This window comes from Chenopodium album, chromosome 9 (assembly GCF_948465745.1).
Source record: "Chenopodium album chromosome 9, dcCheAlbu1.1, whole genome shotgun sequence".
Classification (NCBI taxonomy): domain Eukaryota; kingdom Viridiplantae; phylum Streptophyta; class Magnoliopsida; order Caryophyllales; family Amaranthaceae; genus Chenopodium; species Chenopodium album.
In genome coordinates, this window is record NC_137842.1 from 21,027,952 (window position 1) to 21,050,109 (window position 22,158).

The window sequence follows — 22,158 nt, forward strand, 5'->3', positions numbered from 1 at the left end:
ATGTTAGGGCTAAAGATTTGATTTTTAATGCTTAGTGACATGCTAGAGTTTGTTATTAATCTTATTAGTATCATGCCTAGGATCTTGCTATTGTTATTATGCTTTAATATTAACATGAACATGATTTATGATTATAATTTTATTATTGCTATTATGAACATGATTATTATTATGATTAATATGATTATTATTATGATGATTATTTTAATTATAATTTGTTATTATGATTATTATAATGATTATTTTGATTATAATTTTATGATTATAATTTGTTATAATAATTGTTCATGATTATTATTATGTTGTTTGATATTATATATTTATTGTTATTGCTTGATCACACCTTTTATGCATGTTTAAAGGGAATTGGTACTTGTAATCACGCTTAATAAGATAATTAATAATCTTGTTTAGGGTTAATGTGATTATAATTTCAAGTGATCGCCAATAATAGTTTATTTGTGCATTTATATTCAACCAACATAGATAAACAGGTTTAGGGTTAATCCTATTGATTGCATGTTAGTTAAAAAGCGCACATGAATACGATCAGAATAAAGTAGAGGCCTATTATTAGGGCAGGTTCAATCTCTTTTAGGTTAGATTTGTACCTTCATCCCCGAACCCTTATTTGGTTCTAGACCTTATGGAGTTGACGATCTCCTGGATCGTTAAGGGGTGTAACCTTCACCCTGTGAATGGTTTACAAGTTCCTAAAACTTGTTGGCGACTCTTTTGCTTTATCTTCTTCCCTTTTGGACGCCACCGTACTTTAGTGTATGATCACAGTGGGGTTCAAGCTAGGGGTTAACGCTTGAAATTATTCTCTACAGTATTTGGTGTCTCCACTGGGGAGGATTTCTATTTTAATTCCTGAATTTATTTCGGCAATGATTTAGGATGAGTGGATGAGACTCGATACGTTCTAAGTATTTCATGTGCGTAATTTTGATTAACATTATTGTCATATGCATAAAAAAGATCTCATTGGAAAGACCATCCATAATGAGTTAAAAACATTGGATTTTACACGTAGGAAATTTGAGAAATATCTTTCACAACTAGGACTGAAATAACACCGCGCGAAACTGGAAAATTTTATCGAGCACAGAAAGCTGCTGAGGCATGTGGGAAGTAGCGCCAGGGGCCTGAGCATTGGCGCCACAATTTTAACCGTAGCGCCAGACGCCAGCATTGGCGCCAGGCGCTACAGATAAAATGTGGCGCCAGTCTCTGATTGTTGGCGCCAACTTCCCCCAATACCGAGCCAGAAATATGCGTTCTAATTTCGACTGGTTTTTCGTATTGTTTGCTCAATCCTACTTCCTAATTGAATTTTTTCTCACTTTTCTGAAACCCATATGTGTTCTACATATGGACATAACCCTCTGGGAATTCATGCTCCATCTACCTGATTGAACACTCTGTGCAACAAAGGGTACATCCGAGATTGTTGAATTCACCAAACCATGGAAGCGAGTTTTTTCTAAAACTCGCGGTGACCCATCCACTCGCGCCAACCCTTCACGGTTAGGCTTCCGCGCGGTGCATCCGGACAATTAACCATGGACCCTCTATTGACTAAACCATATCCCGGACTTTAGAAAACTAGAGTCATGGTTAGGTTGCGAACTCATTGCATCATATTGTGCCTACTTGACTAATTGTGCATTATTTGTTGTGCATATATTCTATGTTTCTCTTAACCGTTTGTTGACTTGTGTTGAGATTAAATAAATTAAGGACTTAAAGAACTTTGCCTAATTAATTTATTAATTAATTAATTTTAGTAAATAAAGTCTAATATTTTAATCGGAATTGACCTAATACGACTTTAGGCATACCCCAGTTGATTAATAACACCGAAAACAGTCCTAGATTGAAGCTTCAATATTGGCGCCAAAGTCTAAGCTGTAGCGCCACACTATGGAGTGTGGCGCCTGGCGACAGCTCTGTCGTCTGGGGCCAAGCTACACTGTGTGACGTCAGTCCTGTCGTTGGCCGACAGTTCGGATTATTGGTCGAGTCATCACCTAATGTCTAATTAACCAGTTTGCTAATTAATTCGGTTAAATTTCGCTGTCAATAACACCTTGTCGAGTCATTAATTGAGTCTAGTCACATAGTCTAGCCACATGGTCATGACACGAGTCTTAACGTACCATCTACAGTCACTAGTCTTAGCACACACTTCGAGTATATGTCACCATGACCATATTTTAGGTTCATGCATGAGTCGGTGTTTCCGTCATTTAATTTGGGGGGTATATTCTATTCCTAATTCTCCATATCCCTCCATCTACATCTAAATATTCTTCACATTCTATTCCAATATTTCTTCACTTCCTCCATCCATTGCATGTTGAATAAAGTTTGAGTCAAATAATTAACAATAAATATCCCCAAATTCCTTTTCCACAGTACTTGGTCAAGGAGAGAAGGGCGATTAATCAAGGACAACCTCTTTATTCAGGTCTTACTTTTTGATAAACCGATTCGACAAAAGAGGAAGGCTAAGAAGATAATGGCAACTCAAGAGGAAGTCAATGAGCTTAGGAACCAACTGGTTACCGTGACTAAGACACTGAAGCTTCTCACACTTAAGATCGATGATCCCGTGAAGCAACAACAGATGGACCTCATGCAAGAGAGTCTAAGCAAGCTATCTAGTGACTATAAATTTCAGGGCATGAGTTCACAAGGGGTCTCGCTAGACAAGGAACTTCTTCCGCATAAGTTCAACGCCACTGACATCCCTAAATTCAAGGCAACAGATAACCCTTACTTCCATCTAAGAGCTTTCGAAACTATAATGAGCATTAAGGGTATCCATAAGATGGTTTTCCCCTCTTTATGAGTGTCATTTATGGCACTCATAGGGTAGTCTTTTAGGGTTATTTCTTTCCCTTTTTCATTCTTTCTTCTCTTATTTTTGGTCCTTTTTCCTTTAGTTTCTCTTTCTCCTCTTTTCTTTATGGTTCTCGTGTTTTTCTCGTGTTTTCCTTTTATTTGGCTCTTTTTCCCTTTTATTTCTTTTCTTTGTTTGCTTGTGTAGGTACTTAGAGAATAACCTTTGCAAAGGAATCAAGTTGGGACCATAAGGACCAAACAAGGAAGAAGCATTTGGCTAGAGAGGGCTTAGAGAGGCCTTGGAGAGCCCTCGGAGAGGTCTCCAAGGTATTGCCAGCAGGCCGCGGGTGCGGGTCAGTAAAGCCGCGGGCGCGGGCTCAAGAAGCACAAATGGCCAGATTTTGGCAGGAACTACCCGCGGTTGCCCCGCGGGAATCTTGGAGAGGGCGCTCCGTCTCAGAGAGACCGCGGCCCCCTGATTGAGCTTTGGGAGCAGGGGATTAGTCGCGGGCGCGGCATCTTTGGCCGCGGGCGCGGGTTGATACTGCCGCGGGCGCGGGTGTTGCCCAGATAGCCCACGGAGGGTTCCGTAACCATTTCTTCGCGGTCGCGGATTCATCGGGAGAGGGCGCGGGATTTGCCGGTTTCTTCTTTGCTTATAAATAGAATTGTTATTTCTTTTTGAAACCAACTTTTTGATAATATTTCATTAGCTTAGTTTTAGAGAGAGAAGTTAGAGAGAAGTTCTTGGTTTTGGATTTGTAACTCAACATTTGATCAATCAAGTTTGGATTTCTTCATTTTCAATCATCAATATTAGTGAGAATCTCTTCCTTCTTTCATCTCTTACTTACTTGCTATTTGATTTATGCTTGTTTCTTGTTTTTCTTTGGATTTGAGTTTGATATTGTTGAATATTTTGATTTCTCTTAGATTTTGATATAGAATGATGATCAATGCAATTTCTAGTTATTTGTTCTTGAATTTCACCATGATTAGTGAGTAGATAAGTTGCTAGGGAAAAGGGGAAGCATGTTTGATTAATGAAATTGCTAGTTGATGCTCTTTGATTGATTGATTTGTTGCAATTAAATTGGTTGACATAGTTTTGCATGTGATTGATTATACTAGGAGTGATCACCCTATAAGATTAATCTAGATTGCATTGCAACTCTTAATGACATGAACAATTGATTTGAAAGTTGCTCTAATTGATTGGGTTTGCTTGTGATTCTTCTTGATTTGCCTTTCATAGTGACTCCTAGATTGGCCTATAGGAGATAGCATTTGAACTCTCTTGATTGCTACTATTGTTTGTCCATTGCAATACTTGAATTAATTGATTGAGCTCTAAACTAGCATTATCATTGAACTTGCATGTGGAACCCATATCCCTAGTGTTTAGACCTTTGATTTACTTGATTAGACTTGTTTTAGTTTACCATAGTGCCAACCATAATCTCAACTCCATCTTCAAGGTAGCTTGACTTAGACTCTAGTTTTCATCATTGCATTCCCTAGGGATCGACCCTTAACTTGCACGATATTCATATAAGGTTGGTTAGGTGTTTACAAATTTAGTTTGACTTGGGGGAAGGGTAGATAACGACATACATTTTCCTCTTGTCAAAATGGTGCCGTTGCCGGGGAATTCTATTGGTGCTTAGCTTTTGTTGTTGAGTCTAATTCATTTTAATTGAAAAATACAAAAAGATTTTGTTTCTTTAGGCTACACTTGTAGCCGTGCTACTAATATTTTCTTTGAGTTTTGCATGCATAGAGCTCGTGATCGATCCATTGTGCCTTTTGACACGGAAATCGAAAGGACTCTCTCAAGGAGAAGAATAGCTAATCGATCCTTGGGGTATAGTTCTTCAAGTGAAGAAGGGATTGAGAAGAGGAAGGCATGGGAGAAAATCCGAGAGTGGCCTTGAAGGAGCTAGGAATATCCGGTGCTTATAGGTTTGAGAGCGCTATAGCTCCGCCTACAACACTGGCAAATGATTTCAAAATTCGGTCGGCCATGATCACCTTAATTGAGAGGAGGCAATATAGTGGGGCTAAGAATGAGAGCCCGTTGAACCATCTTAAAGAATTTGAGAAATATTGCAACACCATCAAAGTCAACGGAGTTTCTCAAGAGTTCATCTGCCTCAAGTTGTTCCCCTTCTCTCTTATAGGAAGATCCTTAGAGTGGCTAGATAAAGAGGTTAAGCCCAACTCCTTGAGAACATGGGATGATGTTACAAAAGCCTTCTTGTCCCGCTTCTACCCTCAAAGGAAGACGGCGGAGGCAAGAGCCTTGATTCAAGGGTTCAAGCAAAGGCCAAATGAAAGCCTTTACGAAGCATGGGAGAGATACAAAGAGTATCAAAGGGAGTGCCCTCACCACGGAATCCCAACATACCAAGTGGTCCAAATATTCTATGGCGGTTTAAGTCCCCAAGGCAAGTCATCCATTGATTGGGGGGGGGTAGGGGGTCCTATCATGAACAAGACCGAAGAAGAAGTGGTGGACATTATTGAGGACGTGGTGACGTACTATAGAGATTAGCAAGATGGGGAGAGGGACTCTTCAAGCAAGCAATCTTCATTGTACTCGGTGGACCATCTAAATGCGATTAACAACCTTTCCTCCCAAATGACAAACTTGGGAAAGGAGGTGACCGCAATCAAAGCCAAGTTGGAGAGCGCTTCTTCTTCTTCTCAAGCTTCAAATCTTCCCTCCCAATTTAAGGGGAGAGGTACTCTTTCTAACTCTCAACCCCCTCCCTCTTCACATAATATGCCTATGGGTTGTTTGTTTTGTGATACATGTGGATCGTATGATCATGACTCTAGTAATTGTCCTAATGAATGTGTTGATGAGTTTGATAACAATGAGAGTGAGCATGTGAATTATGTGTCAAATAATAATGTTCAAAGGTTTGATAATCAAAGAGGTCAATGGAATAGGAATTACCAAAACGAAGGCAATTTTGACAACTATAACCAAGGTGGTGGTTATAGAAACCAAGGGAACCAAGGTTCTCGTGGTAGCTATAATAACCAAGGTTATAGTGGCCAAAATCAAAGCCAAAATTATGGTAATCAAAATCAAGGTTATGGAAATCATAACCAAGGTAGTGGTAATCATAATCAAGGTGGTAGTAACCATAATCAAGGTTATGGTCAAAATCAAAATAGGGGTACTTGGAACAATCAAGGGAGGGGCAATTTTCAAAATAATGCTCAAAGAGGTCCCCCACCCGGATTTGTTCCAAGGACTCAAGGTGAAAATTCCTATTCAATACCTTCTTCACCTAGGACCAATTTGGAAGAAATAATTGAGAATCAAACCAAGTTGTTGAACACATACATGACCGTTAGTGATAAAAAGTTCAATGAAATGATGACCCACAATAAAATGCTTTAAAACCAAATTTCTCAACTTGCTAATGCTTTGAAAGATCATGCAAGCCCTTCTTCTTTACCTTCCCAAGGTCTTGATCCCAAGAAACCCGTGAATGCTATTGTTACAAGCAGTGGTACGGTTCTTGAGGAGAGATTGCCTAGGAAGGGTGAAGACAAGGAGATTCCTAAGGAAGCCTTGGTTGAGAATGAGGGGGATAGGGCATCATTGGATGAGGTTGTGGTTGAGACACCTAGAGAGGTGAGAGTAGAAAAAGAAATTGTGAAACCCAAGCTCCCTTACCCACAAAAATTCATGAGACACAAATTGGATGAACAATTTGGGAGATTCATTGATATGCTAAAACAACTTCATCTTTCTCTACCTTTTACCGATGTGATCAACCAAATGCCAAATTATGCCAAATTCCTCAAGTACATTTTGAGTGGGAAAAGAACTTGTGAGGTTCTGGAGACTATCAACTTGACCGAAAATTGTAGTGCTATCATCATGAACAAAATGCCACCCAAATTGAAAGACCCCGGAAACTTCTCTATCCCTTGTGCCATTAACAAGATGCAAATTGATAATGCCTTATGTGACTTGGGAGCTAGTGTGAGCCTAATGCCATATTCGGTTTATCAAAGACTTGAACTAGGGGAACTCTAACCATCTAACATTACCTTGCAATTAGCCGATAGGTCAATCAAGTTTCCAAAAGGTAAGGTAGAAGATGTTCCATTGAGGGTTGGGAAGTTTGTGTTCCCGGTGGATTTTGTTGTGCTTGAAATGGATGAAGATGCTATCATTCCAATCATTTTAGGTAGACCCTTTCTTGCTACCTCGGGTGCTATGATTGATGTGAGGAGTGCAAAGATTTCCCTTAAGGTAGGAGATGAGGTCATTGAATTTGATTTGAATGAAAGCATAAAGTATCCATGTTTTTCTCTAGAAAATTGCATGATGATTGATTCACTTGATCATGTTGTGTCTTCCATGCTTGAGCACTTGCTCACCTCTAACGATGCTCTTGAGAATATTTTGTTGAACAAGGACAAAGTAGGTACACCATGCAAGGAAATGACATTCTATGAGGAATTGCTTAATGGAAGCATGGAGGAAGTGGATGAGCAAATGTGCTTGAAAATCTCAAGCAAAGAAGCTTGGCAAGCGGCCACATCAAAGGAAGGTAATGGTGTGCCTATGGTAGAGCTCAAACCTCTACCATCACACCTTAGGTATGAGTTCTTGGGCCCTCATTCCACTTACCCCGTGATAGTTAGTGCATCCTTGAGCGTGAGCCAAGCTCAAGCGTTATGTGGTGTTTTGAGAAAGCACCAAGGTGCTTTGGGGTACACAATTGATGATCTTAAAGGTATAAGCCCCGCCTTGTGCCAACACCACATAACACTTGAGGAAGGCGCCCTTCCTTCTATCGAACGACAAAGAAAACTACATCCCCAAATGGGAGAGGTAGTTAAGAAGGAGATCACCAAGCTATTGGATGCGGGAATCATATTCCCCATCTCTATCTCAAGGTGGGTCTCCCCCGTGCATGTCGTTCCAAAGAAGGGGGGCATGACCGTGGTTGAGAATGAGAAGGGTGAGCTCATTCCAACTAGGACGGTCACGGGTTGGCGGATGTGTATAGACTGTAGACGTCTAAACACATCCACCAAGAAGGTTAACTTCCCTCTTCCATTTATTGATAAAATGCTTGAAAGAATAACAAGGCACAAGTTTTATTGTTTCCTCGATGGATATTCGGGATTCTTCCAAATCCCCATCCACCCCGATGATCAAGAGAAAACTACCTTCACATGTCCTTATGGGACCTTTGCCTATCGAAGAATGCCCTTTGGGTTATGCAATGCACCCGCTACATTCCAAAGGTGCATGATGAGTATTTTCGGGGATATGTTGGAGGAGGAAATGGAGGTCTTCATGGATGACTTTTCGGTGGGGGGTGTCTCATTTGAGGAGTGCCTTGTGAGCCTTGAGAAGTGTTTAGAAAGATGTGTGAAGGTCAATCTTGTTTTGAATTGGGAGAAATGCCACTTCATGGTGGAGGAAGGTATAGTGCTTGGGCACAAGATTTCAAATAGAGGCATTGAGGTGGATAAGGCAAAAATAGAAGTGATTGAGAAACTTCCACCTCCGGTGAATGTCAAGGGAGTGAGATCGTTCCTTGGTCATGCGGGTTTTTATAGGAGATTCATCAAGGATTTTTCACTTATTTCTAAGCCCCTAAATAACCTTCTTCAAAAGGATGTTGAGTTCATTTTTTATGACAAATGCTTGAAGGCATTTGATAGATTGAAGAAGGCCCTAATCTCCACTCCTATTGTTCAAGCCCCAAGGTGGGATCTTCCTTTTGAATTGATGTGTGATGCGAGTGATTGGGCGATTGGAGGTGTTTTGGGACAACGTGTAGACAAGAAGCTTCATGTGATTTACTATATGTCCAAGACACTCAATGGGGCTCAAAAGAACTACACAACAACTGAAAAGGAATTTTTAGCAATTGTGCACTCTTTTGAGAAATTCCGTTGTTACTTGTTGGGTTCCAAGACCATAGTTTTCACGGATCACGCGGCCCTCAAGTATCTCTTTGCCAAGAAAGAGTCCAAGCCTAGGTTGATTCGATGGGTGCTTGAATTGCAAACTTTTGAGATTGAGATTAGGGACAAGAAGGGTGCGGAGAATGTTGTGGCGGACCATCTTTCTCGCCTTGAGGGTGATCAAATTCATGATAATGGTTCACCAATTGAGGATAGAATGCTTGATGACTTCTTATATGCCATAGAGGTGAAGGAACTCCCGTGGTATGCCGACTTGGTGAATTTTCTAGCATGTGGGGAGTTTCCACCCTCTTTCTCAAAGAACCAAAGGAAGAAAATCAAAAGGGAGGCAAGACATTACATGTGGGATGATCCCATCTTATACAAACGAGGGGTTGATGGCTTACTTAGACATTGTGTTCCAAATGAAGAGGTGCCTAGTGTTTTAAGGATATGCCACTCGGACCCTAGTGGTGGGCATATGGGTGTTTCCAAGACCGCTACCAAGGTTCTTCAATGTGGTTTGTGGTGGCCGCATCTCTTCAAAGATTCATGGGGCTTTGTGAAGTCATGCGACCGATGTCAAAGGGTTTGGAATATCTCCAAGAGGAATGAGATGCCTCAATAGCCCATTCTTGAGTTAGAGGTGTTCGATGTTTGGGAAATTGACTTCATGGGACCATTCCCATCTTCATATGGTAATCAATTCATACTTGTGGCTGTGGACTATGTTTCTAAATGGGTTGAGGTCATTGCCTCCCCTACTAATGACCACAAAGTAGTGTTGAAGTTGTTCAACAAAATCATCTTCCCAAGGTTTGGCGTGCCTAAGGCTGTGATAAACGATAACGGATCTCATTTTGTTCACAACGCCTTCCAAAAGATGTTGAGGAAACATGGAGTGCATCAACGGTTCGACCTTCCATATCATCCTCAATCGAGTGGCCAAGTCGAGGTCTCCAATCGTAAAATAAAGCTCATTCTTGAGAAGACGGTTGCAAGGAATAGAAAGGATTGGTCAGACAAGTTAGATTATTCTCTTTGGGCTTATAGGACGGCTTTCAAGACGCCTATTGGTACCACTCCATATCGCCTTGTCTATGGAAAATCATGCCATCTCCCGGTAGAGCTTGAACATCGTGCCTTGTGGGCCATCAAGAAGATAAATTTTGACTTAGCTAGCACCTACAAAGCTCGCTCCAAGGAGGTTCATGGCAAGTTGATTGAGAAAAAGGAGTTTTGTGTAGGTGACAAAGTCCTCCTCTACAATTCAAGGATGAAGTTGTTCCCCGGAAAGCTCATGTCAAGATGGAGTGGACCATTCTTGGTGAAATATGTTTTTGATAATGGTGCCGTGGAGATTTCTCCTTTGAACTCCTCATCTTCATTTAAGGTTAATGGTCATCGACTCAAGAAGTACTATGAAGGAGTGTTTGTTGGACTTGTTCACAAAATGATTCTTTTTAAGCCACCTTGAGATGATGGTGCACGTCGAGCTAACGACGTTAACCAAAAGCGCTTACGGGAGGCAACCCGGATTCTCATCTCATCTCTTTCCTTTCTTTTCTTTTATTTTTTCTTGATTGGTTTTTTATCTTATTTTGAGTTGGTTTTGTGTTTGTTTTGTAGGTCTGTAACACCCTAGAAATTCCTTTCCTTTAAATACACACTTTACTTTTTTTTTTAAAATACGTTTTAGGAATATCTAAGACATTACCGCCACCGTGAGAACGGCTAAGGCACCTATCAAATATACACAGCGGAAGAATTGAAAACCAAAACTATTTAAATAACACAATTTAAAAACCAAAGCAACGAAAATGAAGTTGAAAATAAACAAAACCAAAGTCAAATAGAACCCACCACAACTTGGAACCATTTAAGGCCCTTATTCAAAACCGAAACAACCAAATTTTGTGTTAGTCCATAAAGTAATATAATAAAATATTCAATGCATAAAACAAATCATATTCTAATGGAAGCTAGCATGATTCCCTCTTCACTCATGCCCCGTCATGAACATGCTTCAATACCTGAAAAGTGTATCTCTACTTGCCCCCACTACTCTCCATTAAAATGGATCATCGTAGGACCAAGATAAAGACATGGCCAGACACAAACAACACACACAATCAGCAAAGCTGAGTACATAAGCGTAACTAAACACACTAACATGCATTCTCCTATCATCACACACACTTACCTCGTTGCACCTGTTTACAAGCACACACAACAATCAACAAGACACAATGACTAGACACTAATTAATTCATTTTGCATTGATTACGCATCGAACGGGTTTCCACCTATTAACCTCCCCCAAATAAATTTGAGGTTAACTGGCACGGGAGCTAACCGTGCCAGCGACAAAACCACACAAAGGTGGCGGAATTCCTGCGCATAATAAATAATAAAAAGGAATATACAGCGTCCTGTACTCCATTGGAAGTTATGGTTAAATATAAAACCCCATAACCCCCCCCCATTGTTCATACTCAAGGTATATGCGTTCCAAGAGTTTTGGTGCGTAATCTCTTTCACTTTACGTTATTTACATATTATTAGACTTGGTGATGACTCTCAAAGCATAATAAATCAACCAACAATAATTATTCAATCAATCAAACATACCAATTTAATTCTTGAATAATTAGTGACCACATATTATTTATTGTTGAACCCTTTTTAATTCTACCTCAGTGTCAAAGACACCTTAGACGCATAATGCGCCAAAAATCCTATCCCTCGGTGTTAAAAAACCTTAAGTGCACAAGGGCACCAACATACAATTTATTCCTTGTGTACATAGACACTTATATAGCTCCTTTCTCATGCTCAAAGCATCAATAAAAAATTATATGGACCATAATAAAATTTCCTTTCAATATTCCAAACATAATTAAACAATTAGTTTAATTAAACATGCTCTCTATCATGCCATAAATAAATATGTAGTCCATATAATCATGCCAAAAATATAATTTCCAATCCATAAACCATCACAAATAATTCATGTTTCACAATTCAATCACCAACACCAATAATTCACAATTCAATACATAAACCTTAGCATGATACTACTTGTAATTGATTGAAATTAAACCTAGCATGACTCTACATCATCAAAATATGCTAAGTACGCGAACGTACCTTGAATACGATCTTAAAAACGTCACGACTAGTAAAAATTGCTCACTTCGAAGTCTCCTACACATTAAAATTATAATAGAGCATTAAAACCCACTCTAAACAAATTTCCAGCAATATATACTATCCTAAAACCCCTCTTAAAATAATTAGAATAAGCTGAAATTATATTTAAAACACTCTAATTAAGTCCCACTTAATGGGTAATTTAAATTTCCTTCAAAAACATAATATTAAGTGCTCTACATAAAATTCCAGCACTTTATTTCTAATTAAAACTTGCTGTAATTTAGTCTTAAAACACTTAAATTGATGATATAAACATTAATACCTCATATGCTTTCATAATTTTCATAAATCAAGGACCTAGGGTTTCAAAAATTGGGGATTTTTAATTAAAAACCAAATCTGAAAATTAATTCATACAATTACAATTATCAAACATCAAAATTAAACCCCCAAACTCATAATTTATATTTAGATCCAAGAAAAAATTAAATTAAAACAAGAAAGCTTCAATATTTTTTTTTATATGAAGTTCAAAAAAAGAAAAGGGGAAAAAAGGGAAGGAGGACGGCAGCCACCACCGGCTGCCGGCTGCTGGCGGCGGCCACCAGCCTGCCGGTGGCTGGTAGCGGTGGTGAGGGAGGGGCAGCCGAAAGATTTAAGGGGAAGGGGAAAAAGAAAAAGGAAAAAAATAAGGAAGAGAGAGAGAGAAGTTTACCTTGGGTTTTCTCCACTCTGGGCAAAGTTTGATTTGCCTCATAAGTGGGATATTTATACCCCTTCTCTACTAACCCTCTTCCTGGTTTTTCTAATCCCTTCCCTAATAAACTTGTTGAAAAATCAAACTTTCCTAAAATAAAACCCCAACTTTTAAATAAAATAATTAAATAAACTTTCCTTTAATAATATTAATTAAAATAATTACAACTATTTAAATACTTTATAAAATACATACTTTAAATAAAATACGTATAAAAATATGGGGTATTACAGTCTACCCCCCTTAAAAAAAGTTTCGTCCCGAAACTTGGGGAACGGAATTCAAACCTTTTTCCTTAATATGTATAGTATTGCTGTACTTTTTGTCACTTCTTTACTGTTTTATGTCTCTTTGAGAGCATAAATACTCGAAATACTTGTTTAATTTCGTGCAAAAGCACAAAAGTAACTGAAATATAGGGAAAACGCGTGAAATTCTACCGCATTCTACCCCCCTTACAGAAAACGAGTTACGCCCCCGTAACTCTACATACCTGAAACAACTCTGGGTATTTCTTTTTCATTTCATCCTCTGCTTCCCAAGTGGCTTCCTCATATTCTTGGTTAGACCAAAGTACCTTTACAATCTTAACGTTCTTGTTGTGTGTACTACGCACTTTACTGTCAAGAATCTTGACAGGTCTCTCTTCATAGGTTAAACTTTGATCTAACTTGATGGTTTCTGGTTGTAGCACATGGGATTTATCGGGGATGTATATTCTCAATTGGGACACATGAAATACGTCATGTACTTTACTAAGCTCCATAGGTAAGGCTAACCTATAAGCTACTTTGCCTATTCTTTGTAGTATTTCATATGGACCGATGTATTTTGGACTGAGCTTTCCTTTCTTCCCAAATCTCATCACTCCTTTCATCGGTGACACTTTTAGTAACACCTTATCGCCAATTTCAAATTCTTCTTCTCTTCGCTTTAAGTCTGCATAACTCTTTTGGCGATCTTGAGCTGCTTGGATTTTAGATTGAATTTCCCTTACTTGCTTGACTGTGTCCTCAATCATTTGAGGCCCAAGAATCATAGTTTCACTAATGTCGTTCTAACAAATTGGACTTCTACATTTTCTCCCATATAAAGCCTCGAATGGTGCCATTCCTATGCTTGCGTGGTAACTATTATTATAGGAAAACTCAATTAAATCCAAACTGTGTTCCCAACTTCCCTGGAAGTCTATTACACAAGCTCTCAACATGTCCTCCAAGGTTTGAATGGTTCTTTCGGTTTGCCCATCTGTGGCAGGGTGAAATGTTGTACTCATCTTAAGTATGGTACCAAAATTTTCTTGAACACTTTTCCAGAATTTTGAGAGAAACCTGGAATCCCTGTCAGAAACAATACCTTTTGGAACTCCATGTAACCTTACTACATGCTTTATGTAAGCCTTCGCAAGTTGCTCCATCTTCCAAGTTTTTTTCATTGGTATAAACACTGCCGATTTCGTAAGTCTGTCCACCACTACCCAAATGGTGTCATTTCCACTCCTTGACTTAGGTAAGCCAATCACGAAATCCATTGAAATGCAATCCCACTTCCATCCTAGGATTTCTAATGACTGTACAGCCCCTTGAGGCCTCTTGTGCTCTATTTTCACCTTCTGACATATTAAACACTTTGCCACAAATTCAGCAACCTCCTTTTTCATTCTAGGCCACCAAAACATCTTCTTCAAATCCTTATATAACTTGTCTCCTCCCGGGTGTACTGAGTAAGGTGTGTTGTGGCCTTTGTTTGGGGGTAAAAATACCCCCTATATATGTGGACCAATGCCACCTCGACACGTGTCCGCAAGCTCAGCGCTCAATGAGCCAATTAGAGCATGACACGTGTCACTCAATGATAGAAGGGTGAAAATGGGCTCTAAGCCCACAATCCTAGAGACCGTAAAACGGTGGGAAGCCAATCTACTTAGGTTGAATAACCTAAGAGGCACATATCCCATTGCTCTATAAATACTGATCATTACATCAGTTTCAAGGGATCCAATTCTCTCTCCAAGGGCAATGTCCCCCACATTTACTCTCCCTTCTCTCTACTTTCTCTCTCTAAAATACATTATTTCGGTCACTTACTTGATCGTCGGAGGCGGACCTCCGGCCCCCCCGGGGTCCGTTGTTTTGCAGGTGATCGGGCCGTTCGAGTGTTGCATTGCAGATCTGTCTCCCGAGGGACGTACACGCCCTCCATTCGGGTACGTACAAAAAACCCCAAAACATTTGGCGCCGTCTGTGGGGAGACACACCTGTAACGGCACAACGGTAGATCACCGACTCAAGAGAGAGAGCCTCCTTTAGGAGGCAGCAGGCGTCATGAGGCCGGATGTCAAGTACAGCAGGCATCATGAGGCTGAATATCGAGGGTCAGGCGGCCAAAAAGGCCTGTCAGACTAAGTCATGTATTTTTGAAGGTTAAATGGCAATGTCGTTTAATCTAAATTTTATTAGGAGAGAGACGGCTAAATTGGCCAACTCCAATATTTTAATCCGACTCATTTAATGAGCCGGCTGCATGCTCAGGTCACCCAGCCGGATCATACAGTCGGCCCTCATGCTATTTATGATTGATAGTTTGATACTATCAACATCATAGCCGCATGCTATTCATATTTGATAATTTGATACTATCAACATCATATATATTAACAAATATATATATATATGTATATGAATGCTACTAATTGTATTATACATAATATAATACAATAAATTTTTAAGAGTAAAGTCTTGTAATTAGTGGAAGGACATGCGGCAAGTGACATTCACTTCCATACTTCCATGTTTTTCACAGCTAAACAGTTCATTCAATTTATTCACTAAAGTTCACTAGCTCATTAACTAGTAGTGGAGTAAGATATTCCATCATTTTTTTTCATTTTTAGAATTGAGTAGCTGCCTTGCTTTTTACTATGGTGGCCGACACTATGCAAGTGACAGTTGGTTTTGCTCGCATTAGGATAGCCGACACTATATATCAAGCTACTCCACTATTTCAATAATAAGCTTCTCCCTATTAACATAAGCGGCATTTCTCCATTTGAGGGAATTTGTGAGCTCCATGTTAGCAATAACTCAGGCAGCAAAGCTCAAGCGGCCAAGCTATTTTCTTGTGCTAACATACACAAGCGGCCAAGCTATTTTCTTGTGTTAACATACACAAGCGGCCAAACTATACTATTTTCTTGTGTTAACATACACAAGTGGCCAAGCCTTTTTCTTGTGTTTTCATACACAAGCGGCCTACTTCTTTGCTTGCGTTATCATATACAAGCGGCAAAAATGTCGACTTATATAATGGTAACTAGTCAGGCGGCACTTAGAAAGTGGATGCCTGATTAATACAGCCGGCCTTAGAGAGTGAATCCTGAGCTAGCTTCCTATCATGGACTCGGCAATTATAGGGTCTTGCAACCATGGTCATCATGTAATGTAGGCGGCATGGGGTAGCATTGCACCAACAGTATCAACCGGCGGTCATTATCAATGGTGGCAGCCGGTAAGAGCCATGAACGGTGTCTCAATTAAACGGTTGCCATGGCTGCAATGATACTATATTCATCATTATTATGATGTAAAAAAAAAAAAAAAAAAAAAAAAAGCCGGCTGCATTATTCTTCATTAAAACCGGCTATGTCTTTGGCTTATTAAGCCTGGATGATGACCTGCTTCTTGCCTCAATCAAGCTCAACTCTGGTTTCTTTTGGCCTTAACCAAGCCCGACTGAGGGGCAGCTTTGTTCCTCAATCAAGCCCGGCTGCGGGGCTGTTTTGTTCATCCTAAAAAGCCGGCAGAAGGGGCTATTTCTTGCCTCGGTTAAGCGGCTGCCATGGCTCAAATGCTCATCAATTAATTCCGGTTGTATGAGCAGCTTCCCTCGCCAGTTGCCCCGGCTGTAGTGGCATCTTTGCTCGTCACAAAAGCCGGCTGAAGAAGCAGCATTCCTTGCCAATTCATCCCGGTTGCCAAGGCTCAATTGCTCGTCAATTAAGTCGGTTGCCAAGGCTCAATTGCTCGTCAATTAAGTCTGACTGTAAGGGCATCCTTGCTCATCAATTTACCCCGGCTGTATGGGCAGCTTTCCTCGTCAATAAAGCCGGATGTAGGGGCTGTCTATGTTCATACTTTTACCCGAAAATTTCAGGGTGAGCAAAGGTAGTGAGTCGGCCCTCAATACCGGTTGTATCATCATTGAAGAACCTCAATTGCTTGAAGTTTTCTTGAGACGGCAAAGCTGCATTTGAGGGCACAAAACGACAATAATGATATCTATATTTTGTACAATATAGTGAGTGAGGCGGCAACCATATGTAAAAATGTGAAGCGCAAAGCACCAGCTCTACATTCAAGCGGCTTTAACATGGTTAAATTACCATGGAACCTTAGTCTTCTTACCCTGCATAAGATGAGCTAGCGGCTGCTTGGCACTATCATGTCGTCTAATCGTCTATGTACTTTGGAAGCAACTTGATTACTAGAGCTTAGTTACTTGGCCTTCCATGGCCGTTTGTCAATATGAAGTTTCAAAAAGGTTGTCTTACAGTTGAATACCAAGCTCCTCCCAGTCGGGAAATGATGATGTTGAAAGAAACAATGGAGACGGATCTTGTGCCGGCTGCCATCATTTTTCTCTAATAGTGTACACAGCAAGTCAGCTCAGCACAGTTGCACTGCAGGCGGCATTGGGCATCATTGCTTGACAATTAAGCCTACTGTAGGGGCTGCTTGGTTCATACTCAAGCTCAGCCGCAGAGCAATGGCTCATTGAGCGCGAACTTACTCCAAGCCGGCTGGGTCGTAATCAATCAATCAATAATTTTTGCACTCCATACCGCCTGGGTTATAGCCAATTAAACCCGGCTGTAGGGGTTGCTTTGAACAACCTCAAAGCTGGCTGCCATGGTTGCTTTATTCAACCTCAAAGCCGGCTGTGATGTGATCTTACAAGAGAGCTCGATTGTCTGATAATCACCCATAACCGTATGTAGGGGCTGTCTCTGGTCGCATTTTCATTCATAATCGGTCTTCTTAACCGGCTATACCACTCATGAAGCAACTTAATTGCGTGAAGTTGGTTGGGTTTCATGCAAAATTGCAATCATTATTAAATCATTATTATGATTACAAAAAAAAAAATAAAAATAAAAAAAAAATAAAAATAAAAAAAAAATTATTTTGATATTGCCAACTTGGTTAGTTGGAAAGACACTCGGAAAGAAGTTATTAGTAAACTTGAGTTCTTGGCCTCAAGCTGCTATGACACAAGTCAGGCGGCATCAAAACCCATGCAAGCGCTATCTTATGATTAAGCTAAAGCTCCTCCATGTTGATCTTATACCAAGAAGCAATTATATTTGAATGAATATATTATCAAAGGGGTCAATCGACGCGTGATGAGTATGTTAACTCACCTTGTGAGAATATCCGCGTGCCATACCAGGCATACTCATCTAAATGCAGGGGATGAGCTCTTGTATAAACAACAAAAATTGATGTTTGTGTAATCAATGAGCAAATTCACTTCCCAAGCCCGGTTATTTGTTATAGAATCACTCAAACGGCTTGAAATGTCAGCCGGCTGTAGGGGCTTCTTTGATATTCAATTAATTTAAGTCCTGCAGCAAGGCTACTTTGTTCACAAAATAAGTCCGGTTGCAAAGGCAGCTTTGCTCATCAATTCAGTCAGGCGGCAAGGGCATCTTTGCTCATGAACTAACCCAGCCGTAGGGGCTGCTACCTACCTTGATTAAGCCCGGTTGTGGAGCTTTTTCCTGCTTCAATTAAATCCGGCTGCCATGGCTGCTTTGTTCTTTAACCAAGGGCGGTTGTATGTGCGGAAGGGGCTACTTTTCTCATCTATCCCTCCCGTCTGTGGGCTGCTTTGTCCTCCAATAATGTTAAATTCCACATGGCACTACATCAAGGAACTTGTGATATCTCCGGCTCCGATTCTTAAGCTTTTAAAGCAAATCAAAGCCGCGCCAAGCATTGAATGTTTGAGGTAACAGTATAATAATTACTGATTTATTCTCTTATAATAATAATTATAATGAGTTTTCATTATAATCATTATTATTATTATTATTATATTCATTATAATTATTATTATTATTATTATTATTGAATATTGATTTATTAATTCAATAAACTAAGTTTGAAACTTAGTAGCAAATTCAACGTCCGAGTGACATGCGGCCAATGGCCAGATAACTAAACTAGGCACAAAACCGCTTAGTGGCTATACAGCCGGTCTCAACCTAGACCAGAGGCCAATGGCCGGATGGTTGCATTTTTCATAAAATCGTCTGTCCCAACATGGACAATGGCGTCCGACGACACCCCTCCGGGTGCAATCGTCACAGAGAGCAGCATACTTGCTTGCTCTACGTACCTGTGCAGACGGCAAAGATTGAACGGCCAAATTGGTCAACTCATAGCCGTCTGACCAGAACAGTGTAAAGAACGACTAAGTTTTCGGAACACCGGATGTCCAAAAGTTCTAACCTAGATTACCTTCCGAAATTATACAAGTCCTCCCAATGGGGTAGAAAGACATTGAAAGTATAATTGGAATACAAGCACCCAGGCGGCCATTTGCCTCCTACCCTGTGAATAGTCAGGCAGCCATTTGCCTCCTGCCCCCCAGGCGGCCATTTGCCTCCTGCCCTGTGAATAGTCAGGCGGCCATTTGCCTCCTGCCCCCCAGGCGGCCATTTGCCTCCTGCCCTGTGAAGAGTCAGGCGGCCATTTGCATCCTGCCCCCAGGCGGCCATTTGCCTCCTGCCCTGTGAATAGTCAGGCGGCCATTTGCCTCCTGCCCCCCAGGCGGCCATTTGCCTCCTGCCCTGTGAATAGTCAGGCGGCCTCCTGCCCTGTGAATAGTCAGGCGGCCATTTGCCTCCTGCCCTGTGAATAGTCAGGCGGCCATTTGCCTCCTGCCCCCCAGGCGGCCATTTGCCTCCTGCCCTGTGAAGAGCCAGGCGGCCATTTGCCTCCTGCCCTGTGAAGAGTCAGGCGGCCATTTGCCTCCTGCCCTGTGAATAGTCAGGCGGCCATTTGCCTCCTGCCCCCCCAGGCGGCATTTGCCTCCTGCCCTGTGAATAGTCATGCGGCCATTTGCCTCCTGCCCCCCCGGCGGCATTTGCCTCCTTCCCTATGAAGAGTCAGGCAGCCATTCGCCTCCTGCCTTATGGGATCTCAAACGTCTCAAAAATATTTTAAGTCTCCCGAAGGTCATATGACCACCATAGTGGGGCTAAAAGAAATAAAAGTCGTCATCTGTCTAGTTCAGGCGGCAATCATTATTATGATTGATTAACTTAGAAAATATCATACCATTCAAGGTATCAGATTTTCCAAGTTAATCAAATCCCTCTTTTATTGAACTAGACATATGCCGCCCATAGAGCTTTTGAACAAGCGGAAAATAAAGCCTTGATTTCGAAAGGAGTAATTCCTCTCGAAAGAGAAATTACCCCTTCCGAGGGGCTAATGTTTGGGGGTAAAAATACCCCCTATATATGTGGACCAATGCCACCTCGACACGTGTCCGCAAGCTCAGCGCTCAATGAGCCAATTAGAGCATGACACGTGTCACTCAATGATAGAAGGGTGAAAATGGGCTCTAAGCCCACAATCCTAGAGACCGTAAAACGGTGGGAAGCCAATCTACTTAGGTTGAATAACCTAAGAGGCACATATCCCAATGCTCTATAAATACTGATCATTACATCAGTTTCAAGGGATCCAATTCTCTCTCCAAGGGCAATGCCCCCCACATTTACTCTCCCTTCTCTCTACTTTCTCTCTCTAAAATACATTATTTCGGTCACTGACTTGATCGTCGGAGGCGGACCTCCGGCCCCCCCGGGGTCCGTTGTTTTGCAGGTGATCGGGCCGTTCGAGTGTTGCATTGCAGATCTGTCTCCCGAGGGACGTACAGACCCTCCATTCGGGTACGTACAAAAAACCCCAAAACAACCTTCTTCTATCAACTTTTTCTTCACTTCCTCACATTTCTGTGGTACACACCATCGACCTTTATACCTCAAGCTCCCATCTTCGTGATTTTTGAAGTCTATAGCTTTTCCTTGCTTAATTTTCTCACGAATCCTATCCAACTTTACATCCCCCTCTTGGTTCTCTCGAATCACGTCGAATATTGTTGGTTGGATACTCAGATTCGCAAAAATACCTGCTGGTACTTCCCATTCCACGACTTCTAAATTCAATTTCGCCATTTCTCTACATAACTCATTAGCTACTACTAACGAGTTTAATCCATGACTAGTTTTACGACTTAGAGCATCCGCAACCACATTTGCCTTCCCTTCGTGGTATTGTATGTCTAGATCGTAATCCGTCGTATACTCTAGCCATCTCCTTTGACGAGAGTTCAAATCCTTTTGGGTGAAAATGTACTTTAAGCTCTTGTGGTCTGTGTAAATTCTACATTTCACTCCATACAAATAATGGCGCCAAATTTTCAGTGCAAAAATGATGGCGGCTAATTCCTAATCATGAGTTGGATAGTTTACCTCGTGTGTTTTTCGCTGCCTTGATGCATATGCAATCACCTTTCCATTTTGCATAAGCACACACCCCAAACCATTCTTTGATGCATCACTATATACATCATACAGTCCACTATCATCTGGAAGTGTAAGCACTGGTGCTGTAACTAATTTGTGTTTTAAGAGTTGGAACGCCTCTTCACACTTCTCATCCCATTCAAACTTCTTGTCCTTCTTCATTAGAGTAGTCATAGGTTTAGCAATCTTGGAAAAATCCTTAACAAAACGCCTATAATACCCTGCTAAACCTAAGAAACTTCTCACATCTGATACTGTTTTGGGTGTCGGCCAGCTCTTAACAGCTTCTATTTTAGCTGGGTCCACCTCTACCCCGTCCTTGGACACAAAGTGTCCTAAGAATGCTACCTTCTCCAACCAAAACTCACACTTAGAGAACTTTGCATAAAGATGGTTTTCTCTCAATGTTTGCAGAATTGTCCTCAGGTGTTCTGCATGCTCTTCTTTGTTCTTTGAGTATACCAAAATGTCATCTATGAACAGCACTACAAACTTATCCATAAATTGATGAAACACCCTATTCATCAAATCCATAAAGATTGCTGGAGCATTTGTCAATCCGAAAGGCAAAACTGTAAATTTGTAGTGTCCATATCTTGTCCTAAATGTCGTTTTAGGAATGTCTTCATCGGCAATTCTCAATTGGTGATATCCAGACCTCAAGTCAACTTTCGAAAACACTATGGCACCCTTTAGTTGGTCAAACAGATCATCTATCCTTGGTAAGGGATACTTATTCTTTATGGTCACCTTATTTAATTCCCTATAATCAATGCACAGTCTCATGCTTCCATCCTTTTTCTTTACAAATAGAACTGGTGCTCCCCAAGGGGAAGCACTTGGT

The 22,158-nt window shown here is 40.8% G+C and overlaps 1 pseudogene; it reads right to left on the bottom strand.

The window, feature by feature from the left end:
- Positions 1–5,148: 5,148 nt before the first annotated feature.
- Positions 5,149–5,247, bottom strand: LOC145561158 (small nucleolar RNA R71; annotated as a pseudogene).
- Positions 5,248–22,158: the final 16,911 nt, after the last annotated feature.